A 15,466-nucleotide genomic window follows, 5' to 3' on the forward strand; every position below is an offset into this window, starting at 1 on the left:
CTCTTAGAAATTGTGACATATGACATACACACAGAAAGAGTGTGCGAGTGTCATAAATGAAGTTGTCCCTAACTGTAAGCTTTATCACAAACACAAGCGGAGAAGTGACAACAAAAACGAGTTGTTTTCTACCTGGTTATACCAGTGGTATAACTTAACCATCACATACATATACACGCGTACACACACACACATACAGCCACTTAGTCATATACATATACACACACACATACACACACACACACACATACACAGCCACACAAACATATACATACACACACACACATAGCCACACAGACATGTACATACACACGCACGTATACATATACATACACACACACACACACTCACACACATAGTCATATACATACACGCACACACACACATAGATATATACACTGGCTTGTTCACCTGCATGCTTGCTCTGTAGTTTTGGGGTTAGTTAGCGGTAGCTTAGCTCAGACCGTGTTCGGATCTCGAGATTTAGGTCGATCGCTGCTCGTGCTTTGGTCGGCTCCGTGTCGCCGCAGATTTCCAGTGCTTGACGTGTGCCTCCGTGTGTTCCTTCTTCCTGGATTGGTAGTGGATGTCACCCCCCCCCCCCAAAAAAAAAAAAAAAATCACTGAGTTTGTATGTGTATATGTATGTATGTGTATGCGTATATATATGTATATATATACTAAATTTAGTAATAATGCACATATATATGCTTTAGGTTTTTACCGGCATGGTATCAACCATTAATATGTGTGCAGACAAGGTAAAAAATAAACAAAAAAAAAACAAAACATCACTGCTGGCGTTTCTGCTGCTGCAGGAGTGAGTCAGCGAGCTCATGGTTCCTCCAGGCCGCTGAGCAAAGCAACAGGGGTTTGTTGAGTAGCTATCGCCCCAAACTGTGTGACAAAGTCTGTGATTCGGCCAGTCCAGCCTGCTGCCTCTCATTCTGGTTACAGACCTGATGGATTGGTGGTGAGATACTCTGATACTGGGCAGCTTCTCTCCATCCCTGTCATCTGCTGACCGACGACACGGATCTCCAGGCTTCCCACGCCCACCGCTCAGCCCTAACTGGGTTGCCACGTCACCCAGCGCCTGTTTCCTCTCTGTCCCGCTACTGTTACTACCTCAGAGGCAGGATACTGGCAGACTTAAATACTTAACGCAATTCCACTTCTGTTCATCTCACACAGCTGCACCAGTGAAGCTAATGGCCCTCAAATACAGCAGGTACGACACGTAACGCAATCGGCTGTGATTTTGTTAACTCTTGGTGTCGTGCCTTTTCCAGAGGCTGTTGACGTGCGTTTACACTGGACTTGTTTATCATCTGGAATCTTGTTCTCGCCGGTTTCTTGCACACTAGGAGTCGCTGTACAACAAAGTTACAGTGAAAAGTAAAACATTCTTCCTCTAAGAAAATATACTGGCAGACAAAAAGAAAAGAAAAGAAAAATGAAATTGGATTAGATTTTTCTCAATAACTGAGCTGCCATCTAATCATTTTTGTTAAGATGAAAAGGCAAATATCTCCTTTAAAATGACGGCACAGAGACATTGTGACCGTCAGAAAAGGAGGAGAAAAGGAGACAAGAAAAACACTGAAAGATACGGCTAAGAAACGAGAGAAGGTCTCCATGTTTTATTCAGTGTTTAATTAAAATGTGTTCGACTGAGTACCGCCTGTACCCACAGGTGACCGCTGAATTACTGATCATCACCATGCTGCGACTGCAGAGCGTAAAAACACTTCAAGATATTAACATTCTATGTCGAAAATAGATTTTTTAAATTTTGTATTATCCACACTTTGCAGATCCGTTTCCCTGAAAGCACGAAACAGCTCGAAACCATAAAGACATCGAGTCTTCACCTACAACACACGTGCCGTCCACTCGGAATCAAGTCTGCATTTTAGTGGTCCGACTTTGATCAATTATGCATCAAACCCAGCAAGCTCCAGCCTAACCTTCAATGAGGGTTGAGTTAAACCACTGTAAATGGTAACGAGCTGCGCTGGGGCGCTGAAAGGGGGGTTGGGTGAAGGAGACTCATTCTAAGGGCCCATGATTGAGGGGGGCCCAGAGAGGCCCCTAATGATGATGAAATGAGAATACAGAAAAAATAATTACACTAAATTGTTAACTAACATATAATCACAAATGTTTGATTTCCAATGCCCTGGTAACAATATTGTAACTTTATTTGTTTTGGAAACATCAATGCCCCCCCACTCCATTTATGTAAAATGGTTCAGTCTGACTGTCACAGACAGTATTCAGAGTGCTAAGTTATTCCCCTACTCTACATGTCAACTGTCATGTTGTTCTTCTTTCACAAATATGGTAATGATAGTCAAAAAATGCCATTAAAATACATAATTGTTGGGGGCCCTGTAAAGATTCTTTTCCGGGGGCCCAAAATCCCTAGCGGCGCCCCTGGAGCTGGGTAATCTGGCTACTTATGGAAACAAGGGGACTCATATTGTATAATGTTGGCTTTCTGGGATTTCTTTTTGTGTGTTTTATTATATGCTTATTTAAATAAATGTGTATTTTGTTTTCCAGATGGCTGAATGTGTAAGGATGTACAATAAAGTGTACACAAACTGCTACCACTGTCATTTAGCAGACGCTGCTGAGAGTCCAATTGCACACAGGTGCTGTCATGCTAGATGATTTATTTTTTGTTCCCTTCTCGCCAAACACAACAGTCCCTTTATTCAGCAAAACTAGGTCTTATATTCCCCATCATAAGATCATCTTGGCAGAAGTGCATGCAGCTTTCTCAGTGCTGAGTCATGCAGAGAGCTGGACAAATCGTCTAATTCTCTTACTGGATACAGAAGTGCTCCTTAAAGAGCTGAGTCTTTATCTTGCTTTTAAAAGTAGCTACAGACCCTGCAGATCGGACAGAGTTTGGCTGGTCGTTCCATCATCGGGGAACAACGTTGTGGTGGAAGCACCAGGCGTCTTTCACTGGCTGAGCGGAGCTGGGGAGAGGGAGTGCAGCTCTGGATGAAGGAGTGAAGGTAGAGGGAGTGCAGCTCTGGATGAAGGAGTGAAGGTAGAGGGAGTGCAGCTCTGGATGAAGGAGTGAAGGTAGAGGGAGTGTAGTGCTGGATGAAGGAGTGACGGAAGAGGTCCTTAAAGGTCAGCTGGCTGTCTAACATGCCACCAAGATTCCTAGCAGAAAACTGGGGTACAAGTGTGGTGGAATCCAACTGCAACACTGGTCAACACAGGATATGAAACCAACTGATATAAAACGATGAACAGATAAGGTGATTCTGCCCCACTAGCTGAGGATGATAAGACACGGCGAACTATCATGACTTCATAAATATAGATGTTGTCCGTTATTCAGCTGTTATTTGCCAGTTGTTTCTTTGTTTTATAATTATATATCGCCCCCCTTGCTGCTGGAAACAGGATCAATCGAAGCCAAAATTGTAAACATTATCAGCAAAAGTAAGGGTAATAAAAATGTGCATAAAAACTCTTTCAGGGCTGCGCTTTTGATAGCTAGTCCTTGTGCTCGTTCACAAATACAGCCAAATTAACCTAAAAAAAAAACAAAAAAAAACTTTCATATCTTCCTATGATTAGTTCCTACAAGGAATAAAAAAAGTATGAGGCATGGTCTTTGTACACCTATGGTCACGGTAAAGGTCAAAGGTTAAGTGTGGGCCACTGATAGACGCACTGGTAGAAAATAGTTGAGTTTTAGATATGAAATATCCCAGTAATGACATGAAAAGATGTGAAGATTTAAAAATGTATAGAAACATTTGACTGTGCAGTTTGTGCAGCTTTAATCACAACAAACAGAAAAGTCAGTGCATGTGATTCTGTGTGCACATGATGGCTGTAGGAGACGCTGTGTCGTCACCCAGAGTAAACACGCAGTGAGCCACGTTGGCCTTGGACGGAGAGAGGGTCGGGTGGAAGGGGGCCGAACAGAGACGCCTGATATGACAACGTGGCTGGTGAAGAAGTACGACACTGAGACACTGGAGACAAAAAAAAAAAGAATAGAAAGACAGAGGGAGAGTTACAAGAGATAATAAAACCGGACGATGGAAAGGCATCAGAACGGTCTCGCCGTAGAAGCCCTCCTCCCTTCCTCACATCCATCTCCATGGTGATGCACAGTATGAAATGGGGGAGAGGTTCAGAAAAGGGAACAAAACAGGGACATATTAATGAAAATAATGAAAGGAAAGGGTGCAGGGAAGCAGAGTGGCTGATTTCAACAACATCTAGGCATTAATTACTGGTTATTATCTCTGAAAGGACTCTTTGGACTGAAGTTTATAACCAGGACTGCAGCATATCTGCATGCTATTACACGCCGTGTACACGCGAAGGTCAAACACAGCCCTCCAGTTATATTTAATTGTAAATAATAAAACACTTCATTGTGGAAGTTAAAATATTTCCTTTATTTACTTTTCGGCTGTAGATCTTCTCATGGCTGCACCCATGACCAGAGTGTCCACATTAAGTCATTACTCGATATGAAATGATATAAAAATGTCCTGCACACATCGACTCGTACGCTCGGGCCTATCGCTGCTTCCAGACGATCACGCTCAGTCTCGCACCGTCGGGCTCTCGGAAGACAGAATGTAATTGGATCTGTTACTGGATCCTGAAATGTTATATTTCCTGCAGCTGCAGTCAGATCCAAAACCGCATGATGGAAAGTTTGATCAGATGAAACAACGGGATTTGTCCAATTTTCTATTTTCTTCTATCTTCTTCTTTCACCATCGTAACAAGCGTTCCTGCATGAAGAGCTTAATCTGGAAACGTAACACAAGCGAAACTAAGCCATAGCAGAATTTTGTGCCTCGTGGTTTACAAAACATTCCATCTTTCAAGTTCATTCAGGTGGATCGTCAGCTTTTTCCTGTTTTTCTTTTCATAGGGGGTTACCATGATGGACCATACCGTGTATCGATTCGACATGGGTTTCTTATGTTGGATGCACTTCCTGACACAACTGACCCCTTAGAGGCTACGTGTTCCAGCGTGGAGTCCAGTGTCTTGGACACTTCGACATGTGGCATGAGGATCAAGCTTCTGGTTGGAGGACAACACAGTCCCCACAGATGATATTTACCTGAAGATTTTGGGGAGTGATTAGCAATGACATAACTCCCCGTCTTGATACTTGAAGCATCAACGACCACCGTCCAGGTGCATGCTGGGGGTGTGGGTAGTAATTGTACTGAGACATGTACTGTATGTGAGCTTCATACGTTGTTTGAGTTGCCTCCTTCGACCAGATCTCGAGCAGCACCACATTTTTGCAAGGTATGAACAGCGTTTCATACCTGGTAAACACTGTGTGATTTCAGATAACGATTACAATAAATGACTGTCTTGATAGAATTGTAGATACATGTATATCTAGGTTGGTGAAGCCGATGCGAGTGCCGCTGTGTTGGATGTAATGATCTGGTAAGATGTTTGTCACTTCTATTCTTGGCCTCCATAGTTCAAATGTCGACGTGTCCTTGGGTGAGTCACTGAGCCCCACGCTGCTGCCCACACTTTCATCTGAGTGTGTAAAAAAGATATTCACTGAATGAAAAAATAAAAGCTGTTTGGTCTAGGAAATGCTGTGAGGTCATCGAGAGTATGACTGGACCACAGTATACTTGAAGTACATTCACCCTTATTATTGTAATTGCTCTTAAATACAGTTTAATGAACCATGTTTTTGTCTTTTACAGATGTTGTGAAGATTAAAGTCAGAGGACATTCTTTATTTTAAGTATGCACTGTATAAAACTGATTGTAACATGTTAACATTCATTTCTGGGCCCAAATATGATTATATAGTTTACAAATAAGTGTTTTAAAAGACAAACATCCCATGGATGCACTTATTCTTAACTCAAATTCAAATGCACTCTTTACACAGTTGCCATGGCAACCCTTTTAGTGTCACGATATCGCCGATCATCTGCGTTTCAGGATGTTAAAGGAAATGAAAATGAGTCTGACCACTGATACCCCCCCCCCCCCCCCCCTCTCTCTCTCACACACACACACACACACACACACACACACACACACACACACCCCTCAACACAAGGGGTGAGGTTTTGGACTTCATGGAGATAAATGTACTCTTGTGTACCGTTAAACCGGTCTGGATCCAGTCACGACCCTTGTGCGGTTCGCTTGAAGCTGTTTATTTTATTATTAATATGTCCATGTGTGTGACGAATTCTGCGCCCGAGCACCGGCGGAGGCCGTCGTTAATATCCCCCGCGTGTGGGGAAAACCTGTGGAGATGGTTAACCTCTAAAGAGCTGCAAAGGATCATGGGGCTGGAGCTGCAGTGCCTCAAAGAGACTGCAGAAAGCATGGCATTTACTCACAGCGCTGCCAATTAGCTGCCGAGTGAGCCCCTCCGGGTCTTTCCCTCCGCTAACCAAAACTGGGCACAATTGAATTTTAACGGCTTAACGAGGTTTGCTCTGGCTTGTTTGTTTTTGTCATTTGAGATCAGTTAGCCAGATAAGACAGCACAATGTGCAACACAGTCTTTTTTCTCCATGGGTGAGATATTTCAAGACATTTGCTGTAGTTACATGGCAGAACCTTTGACATTCGGGTCAATTTAACGTGTTTCTTGGATAATAAGGTTGCTTCCCTAAATACGTTGAAATAAGATGAAAAGTAAAGATTGGCTTTTTAATTGACACTGAACTATTTCATTGCAGAAATCATTAAGTCTGTTTGCATACTAACAGACATGCACTTACAGTCTAAAGCCTGAATTATGGTTCTGCGTTAAACCAACGCAGAGCCTACGCCGTTGCCGTGACGCCGTTGTGAACCCTTCGGAGCCTCTGGCTTTTCCGGTCACAGTGAATAAAAGAGATAAGGACAACTATTGTGCAAAAAACCAAAACAAAAAAAAATCACACAGACATGAAAAAAAGAGCGCTGAAAGTTCACGACTGCTTCACGAACCGGAACCGGAAATGCGTTGCTAACAATCAAACCAATCACAGCCCTCTCGGCCTGTGTTGGGTCTGCGTCGCCTCGGCGCGTAGTTACATCTTTTGGGAGGTGCAGGTCAGGCTACGGCGTAGGCTACGGAGAGACTCCCGCGTAGCTGCGTACCCTACGGCGTAGGTTTAACGCAGAACCATAATTCAGCCTCAATGGTATTAACGTATTTCAGTCAGACAACTCTCACAGTAAGTATAAAACACTTTATTGTAACACATATTTGGCTTTGGTATTCAGGCTTCATTCAAGAAAAGTTTATCAGGCTTACAGGACTAAACCCCACCCTTTTGAATCGGAGCACACAAGTGGAAGTCGGGGGGGGAAGGTGGGATTGACAGCAAACTAGGTTGAGACATCCGAAGGCGTCTAAGTTGTTCTAAGTACTTCATGCTCCCTTAAATAGGTCAAGGAACAAATTGAGTAATTGGAACGAACCATTCAGAGGGGAGGATAAGCAGGTGCACGCACTGCAGAGATTGCCTGCCTGAATTAAGGGTCCCAGGGTCGTATCATTTTGCGCATTATAAGGCACACCTATAATCCTTCATTTTGTTCAAAAATTGGCAGTGCGCACTATAATCAGGTGCGCCTTATGTATGCATTTCGTCGTCCTTACTGACCTCGGGGCCATATCCATATGGTACGCTGCACTCAAAATGTTTAAGTGCGACTTTGGTAGCGAGGAAACCTTGATTGATGGTTGGATCATTAGCCTGACACATTAAAGTCCGCCCTTGGTTGGATATGGGTTGCAACGTCAGACAACATTAGATAACTAATTATCTAGAAGTGGAAAGCAACCATCATCCAACATCTAGTCCATGTTACCTTACTATAATTTGACATCAAGCAGACGTTAGGTTTTTAGCGTAAACCTCATTTTCAAATCTATATTATAATCCAATTATAATCAAATGTTGGAATACAACGTTGTTCCAACCTCACACTAACTTCAGGGTCCGCTATCACTGGCAAGGATGAACCAATCAGAGAACAGGACGTAGAACGACACTTACCTCCTCCACTTTTTATTGGTGGATTTGTGGAAAAGTAATGATTGAAAATGTGAGAGTATTTTTCTGTATTAGTTACAACTGAACAATATTCTGAGTTATTGTGAATGAGTTGACTAAATAGTCTTACCAGACGTTTTTGTTTTCTTTATATATGTGTTATCGTGCGCCTTATAACCCGGTGCGCCTTGTGTATGTAAATAGACCCGTTCATTGATATTGTGCCTAATAGTCCCCAAAATACCGTACTATATTCGGAAGGTCATTTATTTAGATCATATTAATGGGATTAAATACAGGCTTGGTGCACTACGTTACCTTTACCTGCCAGCTTTCCATGGCTCTGCATTGTGGAACTATCTTTCCTGGCTCATACTCTCCTGCATTAAGGGTCCAACATTTCCTCCAACCCTGACACTGGATGCCTTCCAGGGCTGATGGACGGATGGAAAGGGACGGAGTAGTTCCAGCACAGAGTCAACCATCTGCAGCAACCGTTACGCTTGTCATTATAAAAATGAGGGCCTGAAATATACATGTTTAGTTACCCTCAGTTGTGTCAGACTTTGAAGTGCTCGCGTTATTGGCTCAGAGCAACAGTTTACGTGACTTTACTCAAAACAGAAGTCATGTTGATTCTAATCAGACCTGATCATTTGGGTGGGTGATTACAGCACGAGGCACAAGGGAATGACTAGCGTTGATGTGTTTGTCTATGCCAGGGCTTTGTGCCATATTAAATTAATCTACTATTTGGCTCAGGCATGAACATTTGATGGTCATCCATGTTTATTTGGGCCACAGTGTCCAGAGTTTAAAGGGGATGAGGAGAGAGGAGGTTGGACTATGTTACTGCTTTTTTGATGAGCACCCCTCCCTTTTCTGACTCAACTCAGTTCTTCAGTATTTGAAAGTTGTCTGTCTGAACAGTTTGTTCCTACAGGTTGGAGAAGCACATCCAGAGACTATTGTTTGTTTTAAAAAGCTTTGAACTCCAACTGTAAGATCTGTGCTGTTCTGACGGCGGCTGCCAGGATTCAAGGGAACATTCCAGAGCTAAAACAACTCTGGCTCTATTGTTAGATAGCGAGGAGTGTGAACTTTCACGAGCGACCAAAACCATGTGAATCGAAACATATTTGAGTTAGAATGGAACGTGTTTGCAGCAAAATGGCAAATAAAGGTCCCTTAAAAGTGCACTTTTGATCAACTATGGAGCTGTTACGGTTTAATCGTGACTCAGAAACTCTGGGTCTGATCGATTGCTGTCTGTTTTATGTGTGCCCCTGTGAACTTCCCCATGTGTCGTCCCCTTCCCCCTGCTCCCCGCTCACTTCCTTCTTAAAGACAGGCACCAGAGACAATTTACTTCATTTTCTTCTTGAACTGAATGGACGTGTGGTCTGGGTTGATCTGCACGAGCCATCCAGTGGGCCGTCTGCAGATGCAGGTCCTGCTTGTGTGAACTGAAAGTTTCGAGAAAAAAAACACCTCTTTTTTTTCTCGAAACTTTCAGTTCACACAAGCAGGACCTGCATCTGCAAAAAAAAACACCTCTTAGGGGGGCACGGTGGCGCAGCAGGTAGTGCAGCCGTCTCACAGCTAGAAGGTCCTGGATTCGATTCCCGCGTCCCGCCGGGGACGCTGTGGGCGCTGAAGTGCGTGTTAGTTCTCCCATGACTTCAGTGCCCACACCCTGGGTGGAGTTGGTGAAAGGGCCTTTCTGTGTGGAGTTTGTATGTTCTCCCCGTGTTCCCTTGGTATAGCTAATATGAGCTACCCTCACAAAAACATGCACACAGTCCTGGGCTATACATGCCCCCTCTGGCCAACCGGGGCCCAGAGTGGGGAGGATCTGGCCGGAATAACGTGATCCTTCCACGCGCTACGTCCGGTCAGAGAATCCTCACCCTGTCTGGTGAAAAGAAGCGGTCCGTCACTCCTCAGGCTAAGGAGGAGACCTGAGCTCAGTGTAGGGCCCTCCCTGGGTTGGCAGAGGAGAGCAATGCCCAGGACTGTTACTTAGGTAACAGCACTGGGTGATAAAACTAGACAGCCTGAAAAGTGGGTATATTGCAGTTTGAGACAATTTTAATCATATATCATATTATAAACATTTTGTGTTTTTTTTTAATGTTATCCAGCAATACATCTATGCCCAATAAGCCAGAGGGGGTCAATGGGGCGGTCGCCACCGGGCCCACAAGCTCATAGGGCCCAATGATAGAGCCCTGTTTTGTGTGATACGTTCATCTATAATCGTAAATTGTAGGCTATAATAATGATAATATGTGCATTGTGTGGCCAGTGTAGGCTAATTCTTACTTTACAACTGTCCTGAACGCATCAGGGCTGTGAGCCAACGCTGATTGTCTGTAACTTAACTTGTTTAATTTTTTCACACTTGAACTAACTAGTCTGTTGTTGTATGTGAGACTGCGGCATTTTGGAGGGAAGTGAAAAAAGTTTATAAAGCCGCCTGAAGCTCATTAAAAGCTGTTTACGTTGGTGCATGGATGAGGCCAGACTGTCAAACCTCACTTTGCTGAGTGTTGAGCGGGACATTGACATTGATAAGGAGAAAGTGGTTGGCATGTTCGCTGCCATGAAGGAGAGGAGGGTAAAACTTTAAAGGAGCATGAGGCAGGATTGAGGCAGGATTTATAAAAAAAAATGTGTATATGTTTTAAGTTTTCTAGTAATAATGTCAGATGAAGCGTTCCAAACCCAAAAGAATGATTCCTCTAGTGCAGGGGTAGGCAACCCTGGTCCTCGAGTGCCACTGTCCTGCATGTCTTAGATGTTTCCCGGCTTCGACACACCTGATTTTAATTAACGGTGCTCATTAGCTTGTCATCAAGGTCTGGATAGTTCTGTTGATGACACAGCTCCTTGTATCATGGTGTGCTGAAGCAGGGTAACATCTAAGACATGTAGGACAGTGGCACTCGAGGACCAGGGTTGCCTACCCCTGCTCTAGTGTATCTCTCCTTTGCCTTGAACAGGCTGTGTGCTGCAAAATGTGCTGCAATTCCGGGCCCGAATTTCCTGCGCTGGGCTGCGGATGTGACGTCACATGACGCTGCATGCACGTTCTCCCCGTTCTCCCATGCCGGTTTCCCTGTTGGCTGCAGTACCGCCGACGGCCGTCGTGGCGAAGGGTGGCGCTAATGAGTCTCATTTCTTAAAAGGAGCCTCATGCTCCTTTAAGAAGACCACACAGCATGTACAAAGTTCTGAACTGTTACCTTGTTTTCCACGTTACTTGGAATATATTGTTGGAGCCGAGGATGATGTTCTGGAGTATGGAGTCTGTGAATTGGGGCAGCGGCAACATGTGCAGAGACAGCGATCTGTGAGTACATAAATAATGATCAGTATGTTGTTATTGCCTTGACCTGACCTGTCTACTTTAATGTGCCTTGGGTTGTTGTCAACTGTAATAGACCGCCGAGTCTATTTTCTATTTGAATGCATATTGTGTGCAGTTGATACATTTTTAATAGGCTATGCGTTTTGTTGTGTTTAGACCGCCATGTCTATTTTCTATACATCTCATTAATGGCATTATAGATAATTGTGTCTATATTCTATCTGAATAGATTGTGTAATTGTAGTTTACATTTTATATTATATATAAGTTGTATTAAAGATGGTTTGGCTCAGACCCTGTGAGTCACTGTCTGTCTCAGCTTTCAGCACCAAGGACAGCGATGCTCTCAGATTGACAGCTGTCAGGCTGTGTGGCGTGTGTGTGTGTGTGTGTGTGTGTGTGTGTGTGTGTGTGTGTGTGTGTGTGTGTGTGTGTGTGTGTGTGTGTGTGTGTGTGTGTGTGTGTGTGTGTGTGTGTGTGTGTGTGTGTTTGTGAACTGGTTTGTGGCTTTCCATGGCTTCCTGAGGCACCTAGGCTTGCTTGGCACAGTAAACGTGAGTATTTGTGTTGTTTTCTGGGTAGGATGAGGTGTCCGTTATCTTTAAGTTGTTGAATGGTAAAGTAATTATCATGAGGGCCCATTGAGAATGCTCCGCCCCCTCTATGCTGAGACTCAGACTCTGTCAATAAGTTATTACTTTAAGCCTCTGACAAGACTCAAAAATGCCTTTACACTCAAATGATAGTGTGCACAGGGTTAACACTGTAAGTATACAATAAAAAGTCTGTCTAGACTTCTGATATCACGTAAACAAGAGCTGCATAAGGAGAACCAGTAGTTATATACTAATTAATATATTAATGGCAAAAGTAATTTTGGTCCCTAATGAATGTTTACACCCAGTACCGTGTAATAATGGATCCAGGGTTGTTTCAACATCGGACTCTTCCTTTAAGAGCGAGAGTTTTTCTGCAATGAGACTCCAGTAAATGATGTTGGCTGGTTCAATAACACATTGAAATGTCGAGCTGCAAACCTCTTTAGCTAAATTATGTTTAGTGATATGCTGCCAGTCATAGTTCTGTAGTTTGTCGAGTTTTGTGCCTATCGATACCCAATCACCGGAGCGGAAATGGCCCAAGTTGAAATCTCCCTTGACACTCTCTGAGACTGTCAATTCGGCTCATCTTCAGCTTGAGCCTTGATTGCATTAAGGGTTTCTTTTATTGACTTTCTTTAATTGAATGTGAAGCTGACAAGAAGTAATCTTTTAAGCTGATGGTGAAAAGCGATTTCGTTTCCATGTTGGGTGAATGATGAAATGCAACTTTGGATACAATTCTGTAACTCTGCTCCTGCATGCTGGAGAGGGGCTCAGAGGAAGACGAGACTGCAGTGTCCTTGAGCAACATCAAATCCCAGCTCCTCAAAAAATGAAAAATAAAGCAGCCCAGACATCACTCGCTGTGGTGTACTGTCCTCCACGTAGCCCTTAAAATGACCCTCTATTGCTGTTCTTCTGTCTTATCGTTCTCTTAAGTCACCAACATCCCTTTCGTCTCACTTTCACTTTCCATTCAGTGTCTGCACTCTTTTCTTTCCTTTTTATTTTATTTTTTATGTGGACTTCTTTCTCCAAAGACTCTCGTTTCTTAGCGCCACTAAGAGGACGACTGCTTCCAGAGAGGGTGCTGAATAAAACATGCTTGTTAGAGCAGAGTCGTGCAGGCTGACATGGATGGAGGAGAGACTACTGAGCTAGATATAGAGTTTATATAGCATGTGAATGTGGGAAATTTATTACAATGAAATATGAGCAGCCTGGTTAGTTGTAGGTTGAAAATATGACACTCTATAAATCTATGAAATTGCAAAAGGCAAAAACTGTAACAGCACTTATTTATTTCTTCATCACTGTACACATTTCTGGCTGAAGTTTATGACTGCTTTAAGTCTTTGTGTAGATGACTAAAAGTCACCGCCGCATGTGCAATAACGGCATTTATGTGGCTCTAATCTGGCAGGAAGGAGCAGGACGTGGATGTTATTGTCTGCATCGCTGCAGGATTTGGATCTGACAGACATAAGGGGTCACTCCTGCCCTGTAGACCAGCGACCTCATCACACAGTGTTGAATTATGGGTAGTGCTACTTAGATCTCGCAGCTGTCTCGCCACTTAGGGCGCAGTGACAGTGACTCATCTCTCCTTTCCACTTGCAGAGACTCCCACGCTCACAAAGCAGCTGGACTGCAGGGTAGGTGACATTTAACAGCGTAGGGAGAAGCGGCAGGGACGGGACGACGGGCTACCACCATGGTGTCGTGTGCAGGGGAGTGCATGTACTTGTACCTTCTCACACCCCTTTCCAAAAAAATTACCTTCAACTAACTACCTTCATTTTCAGTGACATAATTGTCAATATCACCACATTTTTTTTATATTTGAAAAAAAAAACACCCATCATAATTTGCAGTCAATTACTTGATTACTTGATACTTTGAAGTCAGGAGCACATTTACGTCACCAAATTTCCTCCTTGGAGATGCTTAAATTTGCTGCCACCTTCCGTTTCTGTCTTATTTACAGGTCTGTCTGCCCTCAGTTTTGTCCTCACTAACAAAAAAATGGCTCCAATATGCTGACATGAGGTCACAAATGTGAAAATTAAACAATATTCCATTTCCTGGCCTTCAACAAGTCATCAGCTGCTTTCACAGTATGTTTAGGGTCATTAAACATCTGCACTGTGTAGCATCCTGGCGCCGGTGTTGTAGCATTTGCTTAAATGTAAAGGGTGAGTACAGCATACTACTCAAAATCAATCTTTCTGCTTCTGTCAGCAGTTATGTTAGTAATGTAAACCAGTGACATTATTCTGCTGGCAGCCACATGTCCCCATACCATAATACTACCTCCACCCTGTCTAACACATGACAAGGAAAAGTTTGGATTGGCTGTCCCTTTCCTTATTTACTTACTAAGCTATTCTTATTCAATGTGTAATTTTTTCTGCAGCGTACCCTGAAACCTGAAAAACAACTCCTTATTAGGGGTTTTACGATTAGGATTGGTTTTAGGGGGGTCTTAAATGCAAGGACCGCAGTCCAAGAGGACCTGGTGTCCCGTACGATCCATAGATTCATCTCCTATTCAAAGCAGTGTTTTAGACTGTGTTCCCCTCCTTTTCATCAGTCTCTCCATGCTTACTCTGTTCAGCTTTGTGATGCTCAGCTGTACAGTTTATAATAAAGCAATATAACTTTGGAGCTCTCTGACATCGTTCTTGGTAACTTTAAATAAGTCATTTCCACTTTCCTTCTCTATACTTTTCTCTTCCCATTATTCTGATACAAGATGATGTTGATTCCAGAACACAGGAGGCTTTTTTTTTCTTAGATGGTTTCTAGCAAATTTTAATTGTTCTGCTTCCTGAACGCTTCCAGGATTTTGCTCCATGTTTTAAACTCTCTGTATTTACATTCATGAAGGCTCCTCTTGACTGTACATTTTGACAATGATACATCTACCTTCTCCAGACTGTTCTTGACCTCTGTTAATGTTGTGAAGGCAGGGGGCACGGTGGCGCAGATGGTAGCGCAGCCGCTTCACAGATAGAAGGTCCTTGCCGGGGACACTGTGGGTGCTGAAGTGCGTGTTAGTTCCCCCATGACTTCAGCACGCACACCCTGAGTGGGGTTGGCGAAAGGGCCTTTCTGTGTGGAGTTTGCATGTTCTCCCCGTGTTCCCTTGGGTAGCTAATGTGAGCTACCCTCACAAAAACATTCACACAATCCTGGACTATACATGCTCCCTCTGGCCAACCGGGGCCCAGATGGGGTGGGGAGGATCTGGCCGGAATAACGTGATCCTTCCACGCGCTACGTCCGGCCAGAGAAACCCCACCCTGTCTGGTGAAAAGAAGCGGCCTGCTCACTCCTCAGGTTAAGAAGGAGACCTGAGCTCAGTGCAGGGCCCTCCCGGGGTTGGTAGAGGATGGCAATGCCCAAGACTGACTCAGGTAGGAGCACTGGTTGATAAA

Source organism: Cololabis saira, chromosome 16 (assembly GCF_033807715.1).
Source record: "Cololabis saira isolate AMF1-May2022 chromosome 16, fColSai1.1, whole genome shotgun sequence".
In the NCBI taxonomy this organism is placed as follows: domain Eukaryota; kingdom Metazoa; phylum Chordata; class Actinopteri; order Beloniformes; family Belonidae; genus Cololabis; species Cololabis saira.